Genomic DNA, 27,388 nt, shown 5'->3' on the forward strand with positions numbered 1-27,388 from the left:
CACTGCAAGACCTACCAGCAGCTTTGTCATTGGCTCCATGTTTTCAAACCTTCCTTTTGGCTAACTGACATTGCTCATGGTGTGAGTTTGCCCAAAGTAGGGTGTTTTATGGTGATGCAGCAATGCTTAGGTTATCTCCTGCAACATAAGAAATGGGGCGTGAATAAGTCAATATTAAAAAGTCTGACAGACATTTATTCTGATTAACTGCATGTGCAAACATTGCATTCACTGGCACATAGTGTCTGGGTTAATATTAAGATGTTAGATTACAACAAAGGAGCAAGCTTCCACTAGAGATTATCATGTTTCAAATTATCTGAAGTAAGACAGACTAGGCAACCTTAATATCATTAGCCCAAAAGAGAAAATGCTGGAAAATCTCAGCAGGTCTGGCAGCATCTGTAAGGAGAGAAAAGAGCTGATGTTTCGAGTCTAACTGACCCTTTGTCAAAGCTGCTTTGACAAAGGGTCAGTTAGACTCGAAACGTCAGCTCTTTTCTCTCCTTACAGATGCTGCCGGACCTGCTGAGATTTTCCAACATTTTCTCTTTTGGTTTCAGATTCCAGCATCCGCAGTAATTTGCTTTTATTTGTTAATATCCTTAGGTCAGATGTTGTGATAGTGATGATTCCAAGAGCATGTCTCTAAAGATATATTGACATAAAAACACTGATTCCCCATTAACTAGGAATAGTCGAGGATTTTCTCCACCCTTCCTTACCTTGAAAGCTGTAGTTATTGTGAGAAACAAAGCCAACTCACATCAATAATTTCAGTCCGAGACCAAATATCTGAAACAGCAGCGTCGTTTTATTTGTACACCTGCAGGTGGGTGTAATGTCTGACGCCTAGAAAGGCATTGACAAATACACACCAAACCCCAATCAACTCTGCAATTTATACATTTTAAATTCCCATATTTTTGTCTCATTCCACTATTTGTCTCTGCTTCACTAACGTCACTCATTTCCTTAAGACTTATCCCACAACTTCTGTTTATCCTGTCTTGTCCGTGACAAACTCTTATCTCCGACTCCATAAGGGTGTTTGACGTCAGTCTACCGTAGGTTATTGATTAGGCATATCTTTTCTTCTATCAGCATCTATTTCTATCTAGAGGCCACTTTGACCTCTTTGATTAGGGTTTGTTCCTGTGTCTCCGTGCAAGTGGGGAAACAGATGTCTTCCTGTTTGCCCATACATCCACCATTGTTCTGTAATCACGTCTCATGCTAACATATCCTTTCTTTTTGCTGAATATATATTTTCTCATTCCTGTTCTGTATCAGAATTTATAGTTGCAGAAATAACATTAATTCATTTATATCCCACAGTTATATAAACATTTCCCTGGTTAAAAGTAAAATGTTCCATCATTTCACTTGTTTCTCCTATGGATTGTTTCAGGGTCGGAGAATTGTGTTCACTTTGGATCCATTTTCTGACAATGACCATTACTATAAATTAGAACCTGTTTGAGAGTGGGAAGTGAATTCAGGACTCTGGGAAGTGGAGAGATCAACACTGCAACAATTTTCCCACCATTGTGAATTGCTCAAAACAGGGGAACCTACATTATGTGCTCAGATTTTCAGTAAGGTTTAGGATTCAGGTTTCTGTACAGTTTTACTGAGTTTGTACCGACTTGTAAATGTGAGTGAACAGTTCCCATAACAGGCTGTTAGAGGTAAGTTGCCAAGCTGCCAACAGCTGATATACACTAATTTTCGGCATAAACCCAACTAAAATTAGAAGTACTACTGACAAAAGTTAAAGTTGCAGTATCTTTCTAGAGCAGGAAAGATCCATTTGTCTGATGGCATAGCCAAGGTTGAACTAGAATTCCTAATTACTCTTGTCTAAATTCTTCACTCAGAAGGTGGTGAATCTTCAAAAATCTTACCTTATGCTTCTGTCAAGACTTTGTTCGTGATTATATTCAAGACAGAGATCGATAGACGTGTAGATTTTAAAGGTATCAGGGGATATGGGAGCAGCATAGTGACATTGAAGTAGAAAATCAGCTATGATCTGGTTGAATGCCAAAGAGGGCTCAAGGGGCCAACTGACCTATTCCTTTATCTGTTTTCTAACATTCCTAATGTGTGTTGGTATTTATGCAGAATCTCAGAAATTATGTTCTTTATTTCCTTTATTCAACATTTCATTTCTACAGCAATTGCTGCTGTGAGAATTGAAATATTCACTTCTCTTGAAAAGAGAGAGAAGAACGCGGTTCGGGCTGAGGAAATAATTTGGATGTTTTTTTCTTCTTGGAATTTCTATTTCAGCCTTTTCTCCACACACCGCTTTCAAAAAACATCAGAAACTGAAAGCTCATTGTGCCATTTATCCCTTTTCTAATTTATTCCACAAACTCCCCAGCTGAGTAAACTCAGTTATATTGTCTGGTGAGTAAACATTGACAATTTAAATTTGATGGGAAATGTGCTCATGAATTGAACTTGTTAGGCTCAGACGAAACTGGTCATCAAAACAATCCAATTCAGTAACTTTACTGAGATTTAAAATTATTTTAGTATGCGTTCTATATCAAATTAAGGATTGATGAACTATGGAGCAATGTTTAGCAGATCACAAACAAAACAAAAGCAATTATTAAAATGAACTGTGTTTAAAAAATAGGTTTATCACAAAACAGATCGATCACCACATCTAACCCAGTTTGAGCTCTGCTGTTTTACAAATAGCATAGAGGTATCTGGGGATTAGAAGAGTTGCATTAACTGGGAAAGCATTTAGCATGTTAGTACTGGCGATTTGTCAAGTGTGTGTGTGTCTGAAACAAAAAGAATAGGGGTGACTTTTTTCAAGCAACTTCATGGGTCTCCAGCTAGCTTCATTTCTTGTTTTTTTTTTGAAAAGTGGGCAGAGTTTTGACCACATCCTCTCCAAGTCGTGCCAACCTAGACAATTGTCTAATTTGTCTATTCGTCACTCCAGCTTTATTGAAGCATTAGCAAGACTCTACCCAATTCTTCAGCGTGGTACGGATATGAGTCATTCAGTTAAGCTACTGGTCAGTGGTGGCTTTCAAGAAATGAGCCAGAAACTCCAGTAGTGGAGACAATAGATGTATAGTCCGAAGCTGGGACCATTTACAAATACCGTCTGGGAAGTTGAAATTCCAATTACCTGGAATCTGGAACCTTTCTAAAAATCATCTCCAAGTTACAATCGGAGATTTTGGAGGGTACTGACTCACTTGACCTTAATAGTTACCCAGGAAAAGCCAGAGGATTAAAGTCTGGTCTTATTCCTGGGAACTACTAAACTGAACCCTTGACTCACCACTGACCTTTTGAGTGCACACCCTCCCCAACCCTGACACCACACTTTCTCCCCACCAGTGATGGCCACAGCCCCAGGACTTGACAATGTCCCCGAACTGATGCTCAACCTATCTTCAACATTCATTCACTAGTAACACTAGTGCCTCACCCATCTGACACTCTACACACCCAGGCCAGCTTGAAACTCTACCCTGTACCATCCTACTCTACTCTCCCACCTGCACCTCATCCCTGTACTAACCTCACACACCTCACCTTCTCTCAGTAGCTGTCAAAGCGACTACAGGAACTTTAAATCACAGAATAATCACTTAGTGCTGAAAAAAGAATGCAGTATCCACTTTGCCCCTGTAAATTCCTGAATTCAAGTGTGCTGCTTCAGGTGAGAAGACACCTGGCCAGAACATTCCCAGGCAGAATACATCTGTAAGTGTCTACTTTTTTGTCTGATCAGGAAAATATGGCTCAATATTATTAGTGGAAGATGTGGTACTGTCAAAAGTCAGAGGATGTAGCTGGGATTTATTCTTGACCATGACAGTTACTACACAATGTTGAGCGATTGATATCTTCTACTTGTCAACCCAAGAACGGATGTTATTAAAAGTTCTGGAAAAAACTGCCATGTTCCTTCATTATCACCAAAGCTGAATATATCAAAATAGAAGTGTCAGCAAAAAACTCCTGACCTACAGGAATATCATTAATGAAAATGATAATGTATCGTGAATACCATGGTATTGTTATAAAGTTAGCACTATTATATGATAGCATTATTACTGAAATGCTTGTTATAATTGTATTGACTACATAAGTTGAAAATTAAATCATTTTATGAACCTGTCTGCAATTTAAGAGTACAAAAATGTACCAAAGTATTCTAATTTTAGCACAGGTTAAGATAACCTGCTGCTGCTAAGCCACTAATAAAGCAAGAAAGCTTAATATGAATTTCATTAACAGTGATAATCATTTGAACAAGAATAGTTCATCTGTTTCTATTGGAAGGCCAGTGAGCTACAACATATTACAAATTCAAGTTATCCACTTGAGCCAATTTACACTTCAACAAAAGCATGCCAACCGGATTCATTTTAATAGACATGTTCAGTTGGTCATGACTTATATATAGAGAAAGTGAGGACTGCAGATGCTGGAGATCAAAGCTGAAAAATGTGTTGCTGGAAAAGCGCAGCAGGTCAGGCAGCATCCAAGGAAGAAGGGTTTATGCCCGAAACGTCGATTCTCCTGCTCCTTGGATGCTACCTGACCTGCTGCGCTTTTCCAGCAAAACATATTTCAGCCATGACTTACATAAGGCAATTTAATCCACATGGGAGTTTAAGGCAAATCAGAAATTAAAAGATCTGTTTAACCCTGCTGTGCAAAGAACTGTAATAGCTTTACCATATCTAGGCCAGAAAGTCTGGGTTCAAGTCCCACCTGCCCAGAGGTATGCCATAACTGGTCAGAAATGGTTAATTAAAAACTTGTCCCATTGGACAGAAGGTAGTGCAGTGTAGGGAATGGGAACAAATCTGGATTTTATAAATAAGCTAAACTAGATACTATTAGATTACTCAATAGGGAAAACTATCACTGTATTCAATATACTTTGACTTTAGTTCTGGCTACTTGAGTTTCTATGATTACAATTACTCCACTATTGGCAACCTTACCTCCAGTTGTTTTGAATTCAGTATCCAAACTTCTCTATCTCTCTCTCCCTTCCTTATACTACCTTTCTAACCAAAGTTCTGAATATCTACCCAATATAACTTGGTGTGAAATAATGTTTAATAATGCTGCTATCATATATCTTCGGAGGTTTACAACATTCAATAAGTGCAAGCTCTTGTTGATACTGTAAATGTTATACAACTCTCCCAATTAACAGAAAATTGAATTATTATAATTGGTTAAACCACTCAGATGGTTGCTGTCAGTCTGAAACAAACAAACACAGAAAATGCTGGAGAAACTCAGCAGGTCTTCTGAAGAGTCATTGTTCTGGATTCAAAACATTAACTTTGTTTCTCTCTCCTGATCCACTGTGTTTCTCTAGTATTTTCTGTCTGCATTTCAAAATTACCTCTGTGGTAGCTCTTCCTGACTATGTAAGTTTCTTACTGCAGAATGTTTTGCAGATTACACGATTCATGATATAAGTATGAATGGAGATGAATAAATAAATACATGCATAGAAATGTATGTATATATTTGTAGTGCACATTATGCATATAACCTAATATTATATATAAAACAACTGAATTATGTTAACTGCAATTTTCATACCAATAAGCTATTGCAACCATTTCCACAAGAATATATATTTCTGCCAGTAACTGGTACATTGTCCTATGAGAGGTATTGCATACTTTTCTGTTTGAATTCAGCACTATAACCCAGGAAGGGGATTGTGAGACTGTTAAATTTATAAAATTAGCACACTTAAGTAATGATATATTCACATTTGTCCTGACATAGTGCAGAATCTAAGCTATTTTGTTCAGTGATTAACTGGATTGTTTAATTACCTAATACTTGAGAGAACAGGTACAAAAATGTTTCAAAATAGATCTTGAAGATGTCAATTTAATGCACTTCACTGAGTAAAAGTAAAATCGCTCTTCATTTTTGATAATTCTGTTACATGTTGTCTTGTTATTTTTAAATTTGCATCCTTGTTTTCAAATCCCTGCATTATTTCTGTCAACTCTTCCATCTGCAGAATGTTCAGAAACTTCTGCAGTCCTTGAATTGTAGCACCTTAAAGATCCCCAGTGATAATTGCCCAATGAACCCCATCGCCAGCCCCTCACCTTCTTGTTGGGAGGGGTAGGTGGTCAGTATGGGAGGCACGTTGGCCTCTACACAGAGATTAACCCCCAAATGGGAACATTGTGTTGGGATCCTAATCCTGTTCTGCCTCCACTTCTGTTTTCACTGTGAATTTGAAGAACATTATTTAAGGCAAATAATTAAGGCACTTAAAATGTCAATGAAGTATTCTTTAACTATCACTTTGAATTGTGCCCCCCCCCAACCCAAGCCCCCGATTCCTTACTAGTCAGAATGTTGCTAGAGTCACTAAAATGAGTTCACAGCAGAAAGAATTTCTTTGGTGAAACTGACAAACAGGGAAAAGCAGGCCCATGATCAAGTGTCTTGTTCAAAGTGTTTCTTCTTTCTCTGAGTGCTTTCACTTCTTAAAGTGATGACCAACTGCTTGGAAGCCACTTTCAGTACACTTTGGTTAAGGCAGCAGCTGTCAATAGATTAACTTGATGGCATCACAAGAAGTGATGTCAGGTTAAGTGACTGAGTGCACAGGATTTAGTCCATGATATGAATCACTCCCTGCTCTGTACGTTATGTATATTGTTCAATGAACAGCAAGTTTTGAGAAGATTTGTAACTCAGGTTGAAGTTCTGGATGTATGTTTGCTCGCTGAGCTGGAAGGTTCATTTTCAGACATTTCATCACCATAGTAGGTAACATCTTCAGTGAGCCTCTGGATGAAGCACTGGTGGTGTAGCCTGTTTTCTCTTTATATGTTTGGGTTTCGTTGGATTAGTGACATCATGTCCTGTTGTGACATCATTTCCTATGGTGATGTCATTTCCTGTTCTTTATCTCGGGGGCGGTAAATGGGATCCAAGTCAATGTGTTTGTTAATAGAGTTCTGGTTGGAATGCCATCCTTCTGGGAATTCTTGTGCATGTCTCTGTTTAGCTTGTCCTAGGATGGATGTTTTGTCCCAGTCAAAGTGATGTCCTTCTTCGTCTGCATGTAAGGATACTAGTGAGAGTGGGTCATGTCGTTTTGTGGCTAGTTGATGTTCCTGTATCCTGGTGGCTAGTTTTCTGCCTGTTTGTCCAATGTAGAGTTTGTTACAGTTCTTGCAAGGTACTTTGTAAATAACATTAGTTTTGCTAATGCCAACTGGAACTCTATCAACAAACACATTGACTTGGATCCCTTTTACCGCCCCCTGAGAAAAAGAACAGGAAATGGCATCACCAAAGGAAATGGCATCACCACAGGAAATGACATCATCAACCCAAGGAAACCCAAACATATAAATAGAAAGCAGGCTACAGCACCAGTGCTTCATCCAGTAGCTCACTGAAAATGTTCCTTCCAGCTCAGCGAGCAAACCTACATCCAGTTGAATGAACAGTTTTGTTGCTGAGATCATTTCCATGCATGCTTTTGAGATTTGCCAAAGCCAGGAACAGCTGATGCTGCTTAAGATATCCTTCATCTCTGAACAACAAAAGGAATAGAGACACCACCTCCTCCAGACATTTTCTGCCATCTTATTAAGTTCTGTCCTCACCCTTTCTGCAAGGAGACAAAGCGTAGAATTGCAAATATGAGAAAAGGATTTTGTGGAGAGATAGCAAGGTTTTTGTGAAGACCCCAGGAGGGAAGTTTAAAAATCACATAACACCAGGTTATAGTCCAACAGGTTTATTTGGAAGCACTAGCTTTCAGAGTGCTGCTCCTTCATTAGTTGATTGTGGAGAATAAGATTGCAAGACACAATTTATAGCAAAGAATGTAACTGAAATTATATATTGAAAAGGACCCGATTTTTTTGTTAAGTTTCTCATCTTTTAGAATGACCATGTTGGTGTCAGCTCTTTCATACGTTAATCACAAAACTTTTTTTTAAGTTACATTCTCAAGTGCACTTTAACAATTGGTGATATGTCAGTCCAGATAGGGTATTGAAGGTGTTAACTCCCAGTGAGGCTGTCAATGGTCAGACTGATTCTAACCTAAAAAAAACAGATTTTCAGAATCTTACATGGATTCATGCAGTTTTTGCAGGCATGATACATTGGCGAGACCAAACAGAGGCTACGGCAACGGATGAATGGACACCACAGAACAATCAACAGACAGGAGTGTTCCCTCACAGTTGGAGAACACTTCAGCGGTCCTGGACATTCGACCTCGGGCCTTTGGGTGACTGAAGGCTGACTTCGGGACAGGCAACAATGAAAATTGGCTGAGCAGAGGCTGATAGCCAAGTTGGGCACCTATGGGAATGGCCTCAACCGGGACCTTGGGCTCATGTCACACTACAGGTGAACCCATTACACTATATACACAGACAGACAGGCAGACAGACAGACACACACACACACTCAAACACTCTCTCATACACTCATACATACTTTCCCATGCACACCCTCTCACAGACTTAAACCCATTTACACTCACACTCACACACAAACACACCCTCTCACAGACAATGATAATGCCTCCACACGCTCACATGCACATACAAGTTTGTGGGATGAATTTGTACATGCAGAATTAATTTTACTTTGCTCAAAAACTGCATGAATCCATGTAAGATTCTGAAAGTCCATTTTTTAGATTAGAATCTGTCTGACCATTGTAGCACAGATAGCCTCACTGGGAGTTAACACCTTCAATACCTTATCTGGGCTGACATGTTAAAGTGTACTTGAGAATGTAAATTTTTTAAAAAGTTTTGCGATTTGTATATGAAAGAACTGATACCAACATGGTCATTCTAAAAGATTAACTGGAAGCACACTTGCTTTCGGAGTGTCGCTTCTTCATCAGGTGGTAGTGGAGGGCTCAATCCTAACGCACAGAATTCATAGCAAAAATCTACGGTGTGATGTAACTGAAATTATACATTGAAAAATTGATTGTCTGTTAAGCCTTTCATCTGTTAGAATACCATGATAATTTTCACTTCTTTCATGTGTAAATCACAAAACCGTTTTTTAAAAAAGTTGCATTCTCAGGTTAGCTGTTGACAATGGTGATAGCTCGACAATATGTTGAAGGTGTTAGCCCCCTGTGTTCTCTGTCTATGCCATGATGTTTAGATTGATTCTAATCTAAAAAGTGAGATAACGAAGTTTTACATGAATGCATGCAGTTTTTGAGCAAAGTACAATGTAACCCTGCAAGTACATATTCACCCCACAAAATATATGTGTACAAGTGGGTCTTTGTCTGTCTGTCTGTGTGTGTCTGTCTGGCTTGGGGGCTGAGTGTGTGTGTGTGTGTGCAGGGCAATGGTGGTCACCTGTAATGTGACATGAACCCAAGGTCCCAGTTGAGGCCCTCCCTATGGGTACCGAACTTAGCTATCAGCCTCTGCTCGGCCACGTTTCGCTGCTGCCTGTCCCGAAGTCCGCCTTGGAGGATGGTCACCCGAAGGACCGAGGTCAAATGTCCTGGACCACTGAAGTGTTCCCCAACTGGGAGGGAACTCTCCTGTCTGTTGATCGTTGTGTGGTGCCCATTCATCCATTGTTGTAGCCTTTGCTCTGTTTCCCCAATGTACCATGCCTCCGGGCATCCTTGCTTGCAACGTATAAGGTAGACAATGTTGACTGAGTCACATGAGTAATTGTCATGTACAAGGTGGGAGGTATCCCCACACGTAATGGTGGCATATATGTCCACATTCTGACATGTCTTACAACGCCTACCGTGAAAGGGTTGTATGGAGTTGTCCTGAGAGCCAGGCAGCTTGCTATGAACAATGATCTGTTTGAGGTTTGGCGATTGTTTAAAGACAAGTAGTGGAGGTGTGGGGAAGGTCTTGGTGAGGTGCTCATCCTCATTGATAATGTGTTGCAGGTCATGAAGAACATGGCGTAGTTTTTCAGCTCCTAGGAAATACTGAACAACGAAGGGTACCCTGTCAGTGCAGCACATCTGTCTCCTTAGGAGGTCATTACGGTTCCTTTCTGTGGCACGTCGGAACTGGCGGTTGATGAGTTGGGCATCGTACCCCGTTCTTGTGAGGGCATCCCTGAGTACTTCCAGGTGTCTGTCACGCTCCTCCTCATCTGAGCAGATCCGATGTACGCGGGGGGCTTGTCCATAGGGGATGGCTGTTTTAATATGTTTTGGGTGGAAGCTGGAGAAGTGTAGCATTGTGAGGTGGTCTGTGGGTTTGCAGTAGAGTGAGGTGCTGAGGTGTCCATCTTTGATGGAGATGCATGTGTCCAAGAATAAGACAGATAGTCAAGAGTAGTCTATGGTGAGTTTGACGGTGGGATGAAACTTGTTGATGTCACTGTGTAGTTTTATCAGTGACTCCTCGCCATGGGTCCAGAGGAAGAAAATGTCGTCAATGTACCTGGTATATAGTGTTGGTTGGAGATCCTGCATAGAGAAGAAGTCTTGTTCAAACCTGTGCATAAAAATGTTGGCATATTGGGGTGCAGATTTGGTCCCCATGGCTGTTCCATGTGCCTGGATGAAGAACTGGTTGTCAAAGGTGAAGATGTTGTGATCGGGGATAAAGCGGATGAGTTGTAGGATGGTGTTGGAGATTGGCAGTTGTTGGTGTTGAGTACTGAGGCTGTTGCCGCGATGCCATCATTGTGGGGGATGCTGGTGTACAGTGCAGAAATGTCCATTGTGACGAGGAATGTTCCTGATTCGACTGGTCCGTGGGTGCTGAGTTTCTGTAAGAAATCCATAGTGTCGCGACAGAAGCTGAAGATCCCCTGTACAATAGGTTTCAAGATGCCTTTCACATAGCCAGAGAGATTCTCACATAGGGTCCCATTGCCCTACACGATAGGACATCCTGGTGTGTTGGCTTTGTGTACCTTTGGAAAGCAGTAGAAGTCACCTACACGAGAAGTACATGGGATGAGGGCGTGTAGGGAATTCTGAAGGACTGGATCCAAAGTTCTGATCAGTGTGTTTAATTCACGGGTGTGTTCATTGGTCGGATCAGCTGGTAGTTACCTGTAGTGTTCCTGGTTGTTCAGTTGTTGGTACACTTCCTTGCAGTAATCTGTTCTATTCTGAATGACAATGGTTTCTCCTTTATCTGCTGGTTTGATGACAATGTTGTGATTGGTTTTGAGAGCCTGGATGGCATTGTGTTGTGAACGGGTGATGTTTTGCTCTACCTTGTGGGTACGGCTGATGAATCTGGCATTTATATATTTCCTGACAGTTTGAGCATACATGTCAAGCCCAGGGCAGCGGCCCTCCGGTGGGGTCCAAGTTGACAACTTCTTTGGTCGCTCCTCTACAGATCCCTGTGATGACTGTTCCAGTTCATCAGTAGGCTCATTAGGATCACTGCTGGCACCTTGAAAGAAATCCCGGAGTCTCATTCGTCTGATGAACTACTCCGTGTCTGCTGCCAGAATCAACGGGTCCATTTTGGCAGTGGGGCAGAAGTTGAGACCCCTACTCAGGACTTCAATCTCTTCCGGTCGAAGGGTGTGATCCAATAAGTTGATAATAGACTTCCCCGCAGTGATAACGTTGTCTACTGTGGTTCCAGGGCGGGCTTTGCTATTACGGGTGAGAATGCCAAGTTTCTCCAGTTTTTTGTTCTTGGCGTGCTTGGCGTGTAGTTTTGTCGCCTTGTCTGTTTGACAATGTCACGTAATTGTACTGATGTATCCTGAGTGCAGGCTGACAGTGTGGACTCCATCTCAATTTCAAGGTTGTGGCGCCTGCTGTAGAGTTGGTGCACGAGATGATTGAGGAGTTTACGAGAGGTGCGGTGGCAAAGCCTCCCTGCGTAGTCTGTGTTGTAGGTCGACTTAAGTTGATTCTAATCTAAAAAGTGAGATAACGAAGTTTTACATGAATTCATGCAGTTTTTGAGCAAAGTACAATGTAACCCTGCAAGTACATATTCACCCCATAAAATATATGTGTGCATGTGGGTCTTTGTCTGTCTGTCTGTGTGTGTCTGTCTGGCTTGGGGGTTGAGTGTGTGTGTGTGTTTGTGTGTAGTGAGTGCAGAGTGTCTTAAGTCTGTGAGGGGGTGCATGTGGGAGTGTGTGTGTGTGTATAGTTCAATGGTGATCACCTGTAATGTGACATGAACCCAAGGTCCCAGTTGAGGCCCTCCCTATGGGTACCGAACTTAGCTATCAGCCTCTACTCGGCCACTTTTCGCTGCTGCCTGTCCCGAAGTCCGCCTTGGAGGATGGTCACCCGAAGGTCCAAGGTCGAATGTCCTAGACCACTGAAGTGTTCCCCAACTGGGAGGGAACACTCCTGTCTGTTGTTTGTTGTGTGGTGCTCATTCATCCCTTGTTGTAGCCTTTTCTTGGTTCCCCCAATGTACCATGCCTCCGGGCATCCTTGCCTGCAACGTATAAGGTAGACAACGTTGGCTGAGTCACATGAGTAACTGTCATGTACAAGGTGGGAGGTGTCCCCACGCATAATGGTGGTATCTATGTCCCTGATGAAGGAGCGACGCTCCGAAAGCTAGTGTGCTTCCATTTAAACCTGTTGGACTCTAACCTGGTGTTGTGTGATTTTTAGCTTTGTACTCCCCAGTCCAACACCGGCATCTCCAAATCATTCTAAAAGATGAGAGACTTAACAAACAATCAGACCTTTTTCAATATATAATTTCAGTTACATCACACTGGAAACTTTTGCTATAAATTCTTATTCTCCACAATCAATTAATGAAGGAGCAGCGCTCTGAAAGCTAGTGCTTCCAAATAAACTTGTTGTACTATAACTTGGTGTTATGTGATTTTTAACTTTGTCCGCCCCAGTCCATCACCAGCATCTCCAAACCCAGGAGGAAAGTCCAGTAAAATTTCCAAGTGACACATAATAGTCTGACTGGTCTTGTATACTTTAAAATGGAGCTCCAGTACAAACTATTTCATTTCCAAGTATTGTTGGCTTGTTTTCCTCTGTAAAGCAACAGAGACAAGAGGGCTTTTGGCTGACCATGTGTGTGTGTGCTGTACAGATAGTGATGTAGAAGTGGGTCACCTAATATTTTTCTGCTTAAATACAAAGTTGCCTTTTCGAACAGAAGAGAAATGAATGATGCTTTGCACTCGAGATAAAAAAACGTAATGATTGACAGGTACAGATGCAACAATCAGTTTATCGAGTGGATTGGCAGCACTGCAGCTCTCACTAAATGACTTCTCCGGAGTAATGCCTTTTTCATTCCTCTTGTACCTTCAGATTGTATAACAAGTCATTCAGTCTGTCAGATCATCCTTCATTTTGTGGTTAGAGTTGGGAAAGACATCACTTCGGAAAAGATGGGATGAATGTTATACATTTGTTAAATGACAAAGTTAAACATTTTGTCTCAAAAGGGATAACCCCTTCTGAGGACAAGAGGAAAAGAAAAAACCTCTCCAAAGCAGATGGGGATTTGGCTAAGAAGGTGAAAATGTTGTCTCTTCAATGTGGAGGCAGAGTGTAAAGGACTCAAGAGAATAGAAAATTTGAGTGGCATAGCGCTTTCAAGTGCCATACCCACACTCTGAGGCTCCCAGCTCTACAACATGCCAGTTTGCAGCTCCATACATTTCTCTCTATTTTTCTCCCTCTCTCTCTCCCCAGATAGCTTCTCATCTCTCTCTCTCTCTCTTTCTCTCTGAACATCAACATTCACTGCAGTCCATTGCCCTCATAGCTACCCTCCACAAAGGCTGTCTTTCCCTCCTCTCCACCCAATATCTTTTTCAAACTTTCACCGGTCTGTTTTCTTTATAGAAGAAAAGAAAAAAAAACTTGGCAAGAGACAGGATTCAGGATATGGGAATGTCAGCTCTTCAAAGGCACCTTTCACTCTGTGCCCAGGAGGTGCAAGGGGAAGGAGGTCTTGATACAGAAAGCTGCAGGTTGTCAACAATGAAAGCCTGAGTCTCCGGATACACGTAAAGAGATAACATTCTACCTAAGGACGATGTTGGGATCTTGTCAGCAGGATTTTTGTGTCTCTCACCTCTAACCTGTGGCGCAGTAGATGGCTGAGGAAAAGGCAGCTTGACTCATTCTTGGTGCTGCAAATAGTGTTGTTGGTGCTAGTGAGGGAGAAAGGGATGGAGAGATAGTTATAAATTAATGCCCCATTATGATTTTTCAAATGACTAGAAGATTAATGTTTTGAATTTCTAGTATTGAAAAGTCAACTAAAAAATTTACAGTGAGAAACTTGAAGCTCTTTCCTCTGTTCTCATTCTCTTCTTCATCCACTAAGATCTTGACAGCATTTTTAAAGATATAGTAAATTTCACGACTGTCTGGACTTAAATTTTTAGCTTCCAACTATGTCATGAAATATTTGCAAATTCACATCATCTCAAAATTAATTTGCACAACATTCTCATTGACCAAGCACTCCCTCTGCTGACCATAATTTGCATGGCATTTAAACCTAAATTTTCTATCTGCAAAACATATTTTAGGTTTTCTAATATAAATGAAAAAGAAGTAATCAGTTTCTTGCTTTGTTTAATTTTCTAGGCAGTACTATTGCACAAAATGTTCATCTTCTCAGAACTTGTACTTCTCTTTTCTTCAGTTCTTTGTCCTTTGGTGATTTCACTGAGTGTTGTGATTTGTGTTAATGTAGAGGGAGGAGGCAAGTCCTCAGATTAACTCAACCAAAATAGAAATTGAACCCTAGGTAGTCAGTATTAATCTAATCCATATCCTAAATGTCTCACCAACTGAGTCAGTTGGCCTCTTTGCACTCATGTATTTCCTTTAATATGATAAAACTCCTCAGAGGTCTTCACAAGAACATTATCAGGCAAAATTTGACCCCAAACCTACCCAGCTTTCTAGGTCATTGCAGATTATCTCCTGAAGTGCCTCTTTTCCACACTATCTCTATATCCATTAATATCACTAGTCTCTGAAACCTATTGGTTCAGAAAAGATTAATAAGGATTTTGCCAGGATTCAAGGGTTTGAGCTATGGGGTGAGCCTGACTAGGCTGGGGCAGTTTTCCCTGGAGCGTTGGAGACTGAAGGGTGACCTTATCGAGGTTTATAAAATCATGAGGGGCATGGATAGGATGAATAATCAAAGTCATTTCCCAGGGTATAAGGTGAGAGGGGAAAGATTTAAAATGGACTTGGGGGCAACCTTTTCACGCGGAGAGTAGTGCATGTATGAAATGAACTGCCAGAGAAAGTGGTGAAGGCTGGTACAATAACAACATTTAACAGGCTTCTGGATGGGTATATGAATAGGAAGGGTTTAGAGGGATATCGGCCAAATGCTGAAAAGTGGGACTAGATTAATTTAGGATATCTGGTCGTCATGGATGAGGTAAACCAATAAGTTAGTTTCCGCACTGTACATCTCTATGACTCTATGTTGTTTGACTATTTACATATTTGGATATTAACCCTTTAATGTACATTCATGACTTTATGTGAGATAATAGAATAGATATTTTATTTTCCTCCCACTTTTTACTTTTGTCAATGTGACTGAAGCAACTTGTGATCTCAAATCCAAAATTTTGAACAATAATGTATTCTAGTAATGTCACTCTTGGACAACAGGAATTTTTGCTCAGTGCAAACAGATTATTTGATCTACACTCATATCATTACAATTGGATCATATACAATTTTTTTTATACAGCTATGGAGATCTCTCATCTTTTCTTCATGTTACAAATTACCCAACAGTGAAATATCTATGCTCAGTTACTTTATTCTCAATTAGAACTCCTCAAAACAACATTTTGCTTTGCAAGGACATTTTTCCTTATATTGTATCATGCCCAGTAAAGCAGGTTTGAATTCTTTCTGGATCCTATATGTGAAAACTGACAATTACCTTTTTATTTCTAGCCAGATGTGTCTTTTCAAGTGGCATTTATAATAACTTGTGCAACAGTAATGCTATTCTGTGAATTTCCGACATTGCCTCCCTTATCTAGGGTCTTTCTTTTCTCTATATAATGTTTTGGGACCATACTTGACTATTGTTACTTATCTCACTTCTTTGGAAGGTTGATATTTTTTATCTATAAGTGTTGACTGATTACTTCTGACTGCCTCCTAAGAGTTTCACCTTCTGTTTTACTTTGGTTGTGACTTGCATGATGGGCTAACTTCTAGCCTAATTGTAATCTCTCAAATGGCTTTAAGTAATGAGAATGTGCTTCCATTGGAAAGATGAACAGTAACCATGCAATGATTTAGAGTACAACGCCTAAAAGAGTAGAAGAAACAGCAATTAAAAAGCAACTTACAAAATGGAGTTGGATAAAAAATTGAAAAATGAAGAACTGCACAGGTCTCGATCAAAAGAGAAAGGGTGCAACTAATTGGATAATACGTTGAAATATGTCATGGTCCCAAAATAATACCATCACAAATCTTTAAGTGAAACAGAATACCATCATTATTTTACCAGCTAATATATAGTAAAACTTAATTTTTATCTCATTTGAGCCCTTCAAAAATTAGGTTTCTGAGGAAAGAAAGCCTGGGGACTTGCAGACCTTTTTTACAATTTTGTCCAGGTTATTAGAAACGTAGGAGTTAGGTCTGGAGTTAGGCAGCTATCTATTGCGAAAGTGAAATAACTGAACAACCAAAAGCCAATCTGTCAGAATGCATCTACATTGAAGCTCTGGACTGGGCCGGATTCAAGCCCTTCAGTTTTGCTGATGTGTCTGGTGAGAGTTCATTACAGAAACTTCAACTAACCATCCCTCACCATCCCAACCAACCCCACCCTGAAACCCCCAGCCACTAATCACCATCCTTAACATAATCCTTTACCTGATTCTGTTTCTTTCAGGTGGTGGGAACCTATTTTTGTTCTTGTGAGAGCTTTCAAATGAAGGAAGCTGCAAGGGAGGAAGCAGAACAGTTTTCCTTGTAGATAGTATTCGTTTGGGGCCATGGAGTGACTGCCAGAGTTCAGGCATCATTTTGCAGACAGTAGAACAAAGGGAAATGTCTAAGTTGCAAGTTGTTCAAAATAAGTTGAAAAAGGGGACCAATTTAAACCCTACAATCTTGATAGAAACTGATTGAGGAGTTTCCTGCCTGCACTAAAGTCTCCCATTTTAGGTTTTCCTTTTGAGCAGGCACCAATGGCACCTGTCTGTAGCACGATGGATCATTCCTTCATTATACACATTGGGATCCAATCAGATCACCATACTCTCTTCTTACTGAATAAGACAGACGCTGCAGCTTCCCTCTCAGGTAGGTATGAAAGTCAGCAGAAGGTCAGAAACAATTGAGACCATTGAGGTAAGAGTTTTTCATTAAAACAATCATTGTGAAGACTAAGAGGTGACCCAGCAAGTACACACACACACACACACACACATGCACACACTTTTTCCCTCTCCCTCACTCTTAGTTCCTTAGAACATAGAACATAGAAGAATACAGCGCAGTACAGGCCCTTTGGCCCTCGATGTTGCGCCGATCCAAGCCCACCTAACCTACACTAGCCCACTATCCTCCATATGCCTATCCAATGCCCGCTTAAATGCCCATAAAGAGGGAGAGTCCACCACTGCTACTGGCAGGGCATTCTATGAACTCACGACTCGCTGAGTAAAGAACCTACCCCTAACATCTGTCCTATACCTACCACCCCTTAATTTAAAGCTATGCCCCCTCATAATAGCTGACTCCATACGTGGAAAAAGATTCTCATGGTCAACCCTATCTAAACCCCTAATCATCTTGTACACTTCTATCAAGTCACCCCTAAACCTTCTTTTCTCCAATGAAAACAACCCCAAGTGCCTCAGCCTTTCCTCATACGATCTTCCTACCATACCAGGCAACATCCTGGTAAACCTCCTCTCCACCCGTTCCAGTGCCTCCACATCCTTCCTATAGTATGGTGACCAAAACTGCACACAATACTCCAGATGCGGCCGCACCAGAGTCTTATACAACTGCAACATGATCTCAGGACTCCGGAACTCAATTCCTCTACCAATAAGAGCCAGTACGCCATATGCCTTCTTCACCGCAATATTTACCTGGGTGGGAACTTTCAAAGATCTGTGTACATGGACACCAAGATCCCTCTGCTCATCCACACTACCAAGTATCCGACCATTAGCCCAGTACCGCATCTTTCTGTTACTCTTACCAAAGTGAATCACCTCACACTTAGCTAAATTAAACTCCATTTGCCACCTTTCTGCCCAGTTCTGCAGCTTATCTATATCCCGCTGTAACCTGCCACATCCTTCCTCACTGTCAACAACTCCTCCGACTTTCGTATCATCCGCAAACTTGCTCACCCAACCTTCTAGCCCCTCCTCCAGGTCATTTATAAAAATGACAAACAGCAATGGTCCCAAAACAGATCCTTGCGGAACACCGATAGTAACTGCACTCCAAGATAAACCTTTACCATCAACTACTACCCTCTGCCTTCTTCCAGCCAGCCAATTCCTAATCCAAACCTCCAACTCACCCTCAATGCCATACCTCCGTATTTTTTGAAGTAGCCTACCATGGGGAACCTTATCAAACGCCTTACTAAAATCCATATACACCACATCTACCGCTTTCCCCTCATCCACCTCCTTAGTCACCTTCTCAAAGAATTCAATAAGGTTTGTGAGGCACGACCTGCCCTTCACAAAACCATGCTGACTATCCTTGATCACATTATTCCTATCCAGATGTTCATAAATCCTATCCCTTACAATTCCCTCTAAGACTTTGCCCACAACAGAAGTGAGACTCACCGGCCTATAGTTACTAGGGTTATCCCTACTCCCCTTCTTGAACAAGGGAACCACATTTGCTAGCCTCCAGTCTTCTGGCACTACTCCTGTAGACAACGAGGACATAAAAATCCAGGTTAATGGCTCTGCAATCTCCTCCCTTGCTTCCCAGAGAATCCTAGGATAAATGCCATCAGGCCCAGGGGACTTATCTATTTTCACCCTTTCCAGAATTTCCAACACCTCTTCCCTACATACCTCAAAGCCACTCATTCTACTTAATTGGGACTCAGTATTCACATCGGCAACAATGTCCTGTTCCTGAGTGAATACTGACGAAAAGTATTCATTCAGTGTCTCCCCAATCTCTTCAGCCTCCACACGCAACTTCCCACTACTATCCTTGACTGGACCTATTCCTACCCTAGTCATTCTTTTATTCCTGACATACCTATAGAAAGCCTTAGGGTTTTCCCTAATCCTACCAACTAAGGACCTTTCATGTCCCCTCCTTGCTGCTCTTAGCTCTAAACATAATAGAAACATAACATAATAGAAACATAAAAAAGTGTTTTCTCATTGTCACTGTTGGCTCAGTCAACTGACATATGTTCCTGTTTCTGAATACACCCACCAATTCTATCTGCCTGCTCCGCATCACAACCACCTGATGAAGGAGCAGTGCTCTGAAAGCTAGTGCTTCCAAATAAACCTGTTACTATAACCTGATTATGTGTGATTTTTAACTTTGTCCAATCCAGTCCAACACCAGCACCTCCAAATCACAGACCCCTCATGAATTCGAATATCTTCATCAAATCTGTTTTAAACCTCCTTTCCTCCAAGAAGAATATCCCCATAACTGAAAACCCATATCCCTGGAAGCATTCCAGTAAATCAAGCTAAAACAAAAATGTTCAAAGAACGTGAAAAATCCTTATACTTAAAAAGAATGTCATTAAAACCTTTGTCCTAGATTGCTTGCAACGGTGTTCTAGAGATCATTTGGTAATTCCTAAAGATGCCAGTACAATCCTGGAGTGGCAAAACCCGCATATGAAACATTGCTGCTAATTAATCAGTTGTTCCACCAGCAATATTGCAACCTTCTAATTGCTGCCATTGTTTCCTTTATAATACCTGCCATTATATTAATTTGAGTATTAATTTTCAGCAGTAGAGAATGATTTAGAATAATATCCTGGAGAAGAGAAAAGCTACCCTGTTAAGTAGCCTTTTTCCTTAAATATGCTCGGTTGTGATTGTACGTTAAAAAGAAGCACTAACATTCTGATTTGATCTTACAATTAGAAAATGTTGGCATCTTATTCATGCACTACATGAGAATTCATAGTTAGCATCTTAATGAACTGCCACGTCTTTAGCTATAAGGGAAAATCCATTATTCATATGATTAATTAAAGGTGCTCTTATGCATTCTCTCAGACATCCGATTTGGAGATTTTTGTAAATGCTACAGAATTTACAATAAAATAATTTCACATGACCTCAACTTTTCTTAACCCCTCACAATTATCACATGAAAATTGTTCACTGCTTTTATAAAAAAATTCCTCTTCAGAATGATTGGCATTTACTAAATGATCCTGCATCTTCAATCAAAGTATAGAGGAAATAATCTATTGTTTAAATCACATAAGATCAAGACAAATCTTCTGAACACAAATGGGTGACAAAATTTGATGTTTGGACAGAAAAGGTGAACAGAGTTGCTAGTTACTATTTTAAGATGATCTCCCACACTGGGTACATGCATACAATGATAAAGAATTAATCATTTGTAATGGTTTTATTTCCAATTTTAAATCAAAAGTAGGAATTTAAAACTTAATATCAGGAGATTAATGGATGCCAGGAAGGTAATCAACAAAGCTTGACTTTAATATGCTTAATGAATACTCCACACCGTGGGAGGAGAGCAGATTTACCACAATCATTTAGATTTTGTCTGCAGCGATTTCCCATGATTTCATGTCGCAATGTTCTCACTTTCGTTATGCTGCAGGACTGAGTGGTTTTTATCAGGGTTCTTCAGTAAAACCATGGAGGAAGAAAATCACTGTTCTCGGTCACTGGTTTTTCTTGTCAACTGTTGAATTTTATTTGTGTCCGTGATGCAGTTGGTGACCTCCTATGAGATCTTTCTGTCCTTGTCAGTTGAGTTCTGGGCATCCAAGTGGATGACAAACTATATGGCCAAAACATAGAGGTAAGAAGCACTGCAGACACAAACTGTCAGCACTGTTAATTAAGCCAATTGTGCTGTGTTCTGCTACAGCAAAACTATATTTTATGAGTGCTAACACGGGATTTGACTACAGGTCAAAGAGCACAAGGTACAATATCATGAAGGGTACAGATCCAGTTAAGATTTTTGCTTCGCTGGGCCAATTGAAAATTATAACTGTCACTTCAAATGTAGCCTATAAAGAATTATATTATCAAACTGGCAGCTGTGTCAAATAACAGGTGAATGGAGCTGTGGTCATTTCAAACTAGAAAGCACAACATATGAGTTTATTTCACGAAAAATAAAATTGATACTGTGAGGACTTATGTTAACTCTTGAGAATGGCGTCAACTGTGATCTTGGGTTCATGTCACATTACAGGTGACCCTAGTAAACTATACACACTCTCTCATACACACATACGCGTGCACGCATGCGCGCGCGCGCACACACACACACATACACACATACAAGTCTATGGGGTGAATTTGCATTTGTAGAATTATATTTGCAGATACATTCTATTTTGCTCAAAAATGCACAATCTGCAGGCCATTAATGCAGGCAGTCAATCCATGTAATATTTTGTAAATTCCACTTTGGAAATTAAACCAGTCTGACTCAAGATTGAGATACTGACAGACTCTGACCTCAGACCTTTAAGGTATTGTCTGAGCTGAGATGTCACCTTTTGTTATAAAACCTTAAGTTATCTTGAGGGGGTGACATAAAAGAAGTTCTAGGATTTACATATTAATGAACCAAAACTTAGAAATGATAGTAAAAGTTTCTTTCAATACATAAGAAACAAACGACAGGCAAAAGTAGACATTGGGCCACTTCAAACTGATGCTGGAAGCTTAGTGATGGGAGATAAGGAAATAGCTGGAGAACTTAATAAGTACTTTGCATCTGTCTTCACAGTGGAAGACATGAGTAATATCCCAACAATTAAAGGGAGTCAGGGGGCTGAGTTGAGTATGGTTGCCATTACAAAAGAGAAAGTGCTAGAAAAGCTAAAAGGTCTTAAAATTGATAAATCTCCTGGCCCCGATGGGCTACATCCTAGAGTTCTGAGGGAGGTGGCTGAGGAAATAGCAGAGGCGTTGGTTGAGATCTTTCAAAAGTCACTGGAGTCAGGGAAAGTCCCGGATGATTGGAAGATCGCTGTAGTAACCCCCTTGTTCAAGAAAGGATCAAGACAAAAGATGGAAAATTATAGGCCAATTAGCCTAACCTCGGTTGTTGGTAAAATTCTAGAATCCATCATTAAGGATGAGGTTTCTAAATTCTTGGAAGAGCAGGGTCGGATTAGAACAAGTCAACATGGATTTAGTAAGGGGAGGTTGTGCCTGACAAACCTGTTGGAATTATTTGAAGAGGTGACAAGTAGGTGAGACCAGGGAAACCCAGTGGATGTGGTCTATCTAGACTTTCAAAAGGCCTTTGATAAGGTGCCACACGGGAGGCTGCGGAGCAAGGTGAGGGCCCATGGTGTTCGAGGTGAGTTACTGGTAGCTGAGGATTGGCTGTCTGACAGAAGGCAGAGAGTTGGGATAAAAAGTTCTTTTTCGGAATGGCAGCCGGTGATAAGCGGTGTCCCGCAGGGTTCAGTGTTGGGGCCGCAGCTGTTCATGTTATATATTAATGATCTGGATGAAGGGACTGAGGGCATTCTAGTGAAGTTTGCCAATTATAAGAAGATAGGTGGACAGGCAGGTAGTATTGAGGAAGTGGGGAGGCTGCAGAAGGATCTAGACAGTTTTGGAGAGTGGTCCAAGAAATGGCTGATGGAATTCAATGTGAGCAAATGCGAGGTCCTGCACTTTGGAAAAAAGAATACAAGCATGGACTACTTTCTAAACGATGAGAAAATTCATAAAGCCAAAGTACAAAGGGATCTGGGAGTGCTAGTCGAGGATTCTCTAAAGGTAAACATGCAGGTTGAGTCCGTGATTAAGAAAGTGAATGCAATGTTGTCTCTTATCTCAAGAGGGTTGGAATATAAAAGCACAGTTGTGCTACTGAGACTTTATAAAGCTCTGGTTAGGCATCATTTGGAGTACTGTGTTCAGTTTTGGTCTCCACACCTCAGGAAGGACATATTGGCACTGGAGCGTGTCCAGCGGAGATTCACACGGATGATCCTGGAATGGTAGGTCTAGCATACAAGGAACAGCTGAGGATCCTGGGATTGTATTCATTGGAGTTTAGAAGATTAAGGGGAGATCTATTAGAAACTTACAAGATAATACATGGCTTGGAAAGGGTGGACGCTAGGAAATTGTTTCCGTTAGGCGAGGAGACTAGGACCCGTGGACACAGCCTTAGAATTAGAGAGGGTAAATTCAGAATAGAAATGCGGAGACATTTCTTCAGCCAGAGAGTGGTGGATCTGTGGAATTCATTGCCGCGGAGTGCAGTGGAGGCCGGGACGCTAAATGTCTTCAAGGCAGAAATTGATAAATTCTTGATGTCACAAGGAATTAAGGGCTACGGGGAGAATGCGGATAAGTGGAGTTGAAATGCCCATCAGCCATGATTGAATGGCGGAGTGAACTCGATGGGCCGAATGGCCTTACTTCCATTCCTATGTCTTATGGTCTTATGGTCTAAAACCTACAACCCATTCTGAAAGATGAAAGAGTTAGCAATCCAGGTTTGTTCAACATACCATTTCAGTTGCATGACACTCTAATCTTTTGCTATAAATTCGGTATCTTATGATCTTATACTCCACAACCACCTGGTAAAGGAGCAGCGTTCTGAAGGCTAGTGCTTCCAAATATATCTGTTGGACTATAACCTGGTGTTGTGTGATTTTTAACTCTGAACTAAATAGGCTTTGAACTTCAGTCAAGGAGAGACAATGGGCGATCTAACGGAGGTCATCAAAATTTTGAAAGAGTTTCATAGAAGTATGAATGTCTCCATTTGTGGACCAGACCAGGACTAGGCAACATTAATGTAAGGTAATGGTTCACTCAGGGAGTGAGTGCTTTTTCTGTGAAAGGCCCACAAAAATTAAGATTTTCTTTTTCTCACATTGAAGATAAAACCCACAGTCTTCAAAATAGCAAAAACACTGAACACATTCAGCTAGATTTTGCTTTATCTGGTGTTATACTTAAGATACTGCATGTTGGGTTATTATCTAGGACATTTCAGATCCTTGGTGTCAGCATACACACACTCTGTCTGAGGCTCTTTTGTCCGTTATCTTGAAATAAGACTACAACTCCTGGTGTACTGTAACACTGTTTTTATTATATATCTACACTGGAGATTATCAAACACAGTTCTCTATTTTAAATGTCTAAGACCTCTCTTTTTTCACTTCTAATGTGATGTTTGAATGAAGTAAGGGTAATGTGAGAAAAGCTTTCTCAAACATCTGGTAGTTGGGGTATGAAATGTACTGTCTGAAAATATGGTAGGGGCAGGTTCAATGGAGGCATTCAAGAGGATGTTTGATGATTATTTGGATAGAATGGTGTGCAAGGATATGGGGGGATGAAAAGCAGGATCTTGGCATTAGGTAATAGATTATGTGAAGGCACAATGGTCCAAATAGCGTCCTTCTGCATCATGACAACCCTGTGATTCACAAACTCACTCTAGACTGTCGTTTTCTCTCTTAGAGATACCAGAGTCCTGTTATAAATTGCATCACCATGTTTTGCATGATTCTCACCATACCACAGATTCTATTAGACTGAAAAGCACACACGTCAATGCTATCAGATACTGCCTTCAATTCTGGTCTCCCAGCTATGGGAAGGAAATTGTGAAATTGAAATGGTTCAGAAAAGATTTGTAAGCATCTTGCCAGGGTTGGAGCATTTGAGCTATAGGGAGAGGCTGAATAGGCTGGGGCTCTTTTACTTATAGCATCAGAAGGTGAGGGATAACCTTATAGAAGTCTATAAAATCATGAGAGCCATATATAGGATAAGTAGCCAATGTCTTTTTCCCAGGATGGTGGAGTCCAAAGCTAGAGGGCATAGGTTTAAGGTTCGAGGGGAAAGATTTAAAAGAGACCCAAGGGGCAACGTTTTCAGAGGGTGGTGTGTGTATGGAATGAGCTGCCAGAGGAAGTGGTGGAGGCTAGTACAATTACAACATTTAAAAGTCATCTGGATGGGTACATGAATAGGAAGGGTTTAGAAGAAGTCAAATGCTAGCAAATGGGATGAGCTTAATTTAGAACATCTGGTCAGCATGGGCTGTACATCTCTATGATTCTATGTGAATCTATATGGTGCATCTATATGCTATGAACATCTATCAACACAATGTCTATTTTTGAGTAATGGGTATTAAGTTACAATGATTTAGACTGTGCAAACATAAGAATGCATCGCACATGAAGGGTACTTCAAATCTGTTCCCTTTATAACCCTTATAATTTTTACATCAAATTTGGAACACACACAACTTGTTTAAATTCTACGCACAAAAAATCCTCAAGATTTGCCCTGCCCCTCAAAAGAGCTCAGATAAAATTTCAGGAAAATGTCTGATGTTATCGATATCATTCACTCTGACCTGTCACCTAGGATATGTTCATATAGATCCTATTTTTTGTCTAACTCAATGTGGAAGATCCCATAACACTATTATGAAGTAGAGCTGTGGAGTTGTCTCAGTGAGTCCTTATTAGTATTTATCCCATAGCTAACATAAAAGACTGCTCTCTGATGATGTTATTCATTGCTGTCGATATGACTTGTCTCTGGGCAAAATTCAATGCTGTGTTTCCTACATCACCATCACCTCTACATTTCCTTCAATTCATGAAAAAAAAGCTAATATTGATATCACTGTTTCTTCCATCTCACACAGCATCAGAATCTCTGAAGACGTCACACAATAGCATCGTGAATGCACTTCAGCCATACAAACTGCAGAAATTCAAAGCAATAGCTCACTGTAACCTTCTCAAGATCAACTGGTGATAGGCAATAAATGCTAGCCTTACTAGTCATACCCATATCCTAACTATGTACATATATATGTAACATTTACAACAGTAGAAACATTTTCAAAGTACATAATTGGCTTTGGAAATCTTTGAAAAGTCCTGAATTTAGGAAAGATACTACACAAATGAAGTTTCATTCAAGTTACTCCAGCTTGTCCCATCAGATGGATTTCCAACTCCTGTTTTCTTAATCAACTCCTTAATTCAGTTTATTTTTAAAGGCGTTCACTCAAGCACTTGTGCTTAGATTCGCAAGATTGATTACTGTCCACCATCTTTTACAATTCACTCAATCTCAATCTAGCAGAAGCTTTATTTTTGGTTTCTGTTCATGAGGCAATTAGATATGCTCAGCAGATTTCACCTGAAAACAGCTTGAGAAGCACGGCTGACAGCAGTAAACAGTCAGCTATTTATGTGTTCTCACGTCGCCAGATTCTGGGCCAACTAATTAGACCTGCTTCTCCTCATATTGCAGTGGTGACAGTGTTGGTGGTGACGTGAATCATTGATTTATGGCAGATAATTAGTTTAATTTACTGCAAAATTACTTCGGTATTGTACAAATGTCATCGTTTTTTAATGAGAAATTTAAATGAAGTTTGCACAACCCAGAGTAAGCCAAATCAAAGCTTTTAACCCATTGCATACTAATTTTTCATGTTTCATCCTAGAGATCGCATTCAGCTTGTTTTCATGCATTTATTCATTTAGAAATTTATAATGCTTCTCATGTGACCATACGATTCAGGATCAAAAATAGCTCTGAGCTCGGTCAAAAGCATTGACCTATCGCATTACCATTTATCTATAAAGGAGTATGGATGTTTTACTTGGACATTTTTAATTTTTAATGAAGCAATGTCAAAGTGATAGGTATAAATTCTAGGAAAATATGTGTTTGTGTTAATGGTGAACGCCTAATGTTCTGCTTTCTATTTGAAAACGGATAGAATCACACATCTAATAACTTGCTACTGAGGTGAATAGGAAAGATTACCATGAAGGAAAACTAGATAAATATATTAGGGAGAAAGGGCTAGGAGGATATAGAATAAGTTGAGATTAATTTGAGTCAGAGGCGGCTCCCTTGGAACATAGAAACTGGCATGGACCAATTGAGCTGAATGGCCTGTGTTTATGCTGGAAATTCTACGCAGTTCTACATAAATTCGTTAACAGAGAAATGACATATAAACGATGAGTCGCCACAACACGGCAAAGTAAATGTTTGTAAATAACAACTGGAAAGTACACACATCTAAATGTGAAATGGATGTGCCAACCAATTCCGGGAAAGGAGGAGAGAGCAATTGGTGCTTGAGGTGGTTTGCACCCCA

At 40.4% G+C, this 27,388-nt stretch overlaps 1 pseudogene; it reads right to left on the reverse strand.

Moving 5' to 3' along the window:
• Positions 1 to 106: 106 nt before the first annotated feature.
• On the reverse strand, positions 107 to 10,567 carry LOC148151865 (uncharacterized; annotated as a pseudogene).
• Between the last annotated feature and the right edge of the window lie 16,821 nt (positions 10,568 to 27,388).

The sequence above is a fragment of the Chiloscyllium plagiosum genome, unplaced genomic scaffold (assembly GCF_037043375.1).
Source record: "Chiloscyllium plagiosum isolate Xiang-an unplaced genomic scaffold, Cpla_swu_hap1 HiC_scaffold_2, whole genome shotgun sequence".
In the NCBI taxonomy this organism is placed as follows: domain Eukaryota; kingdom Metazoa; phylum Chordata; class Chondrichthyes; order Orectolobiformes; family Hemiscylliidae; genus Chiloscyllium; species Chiloscyllium plagiosum.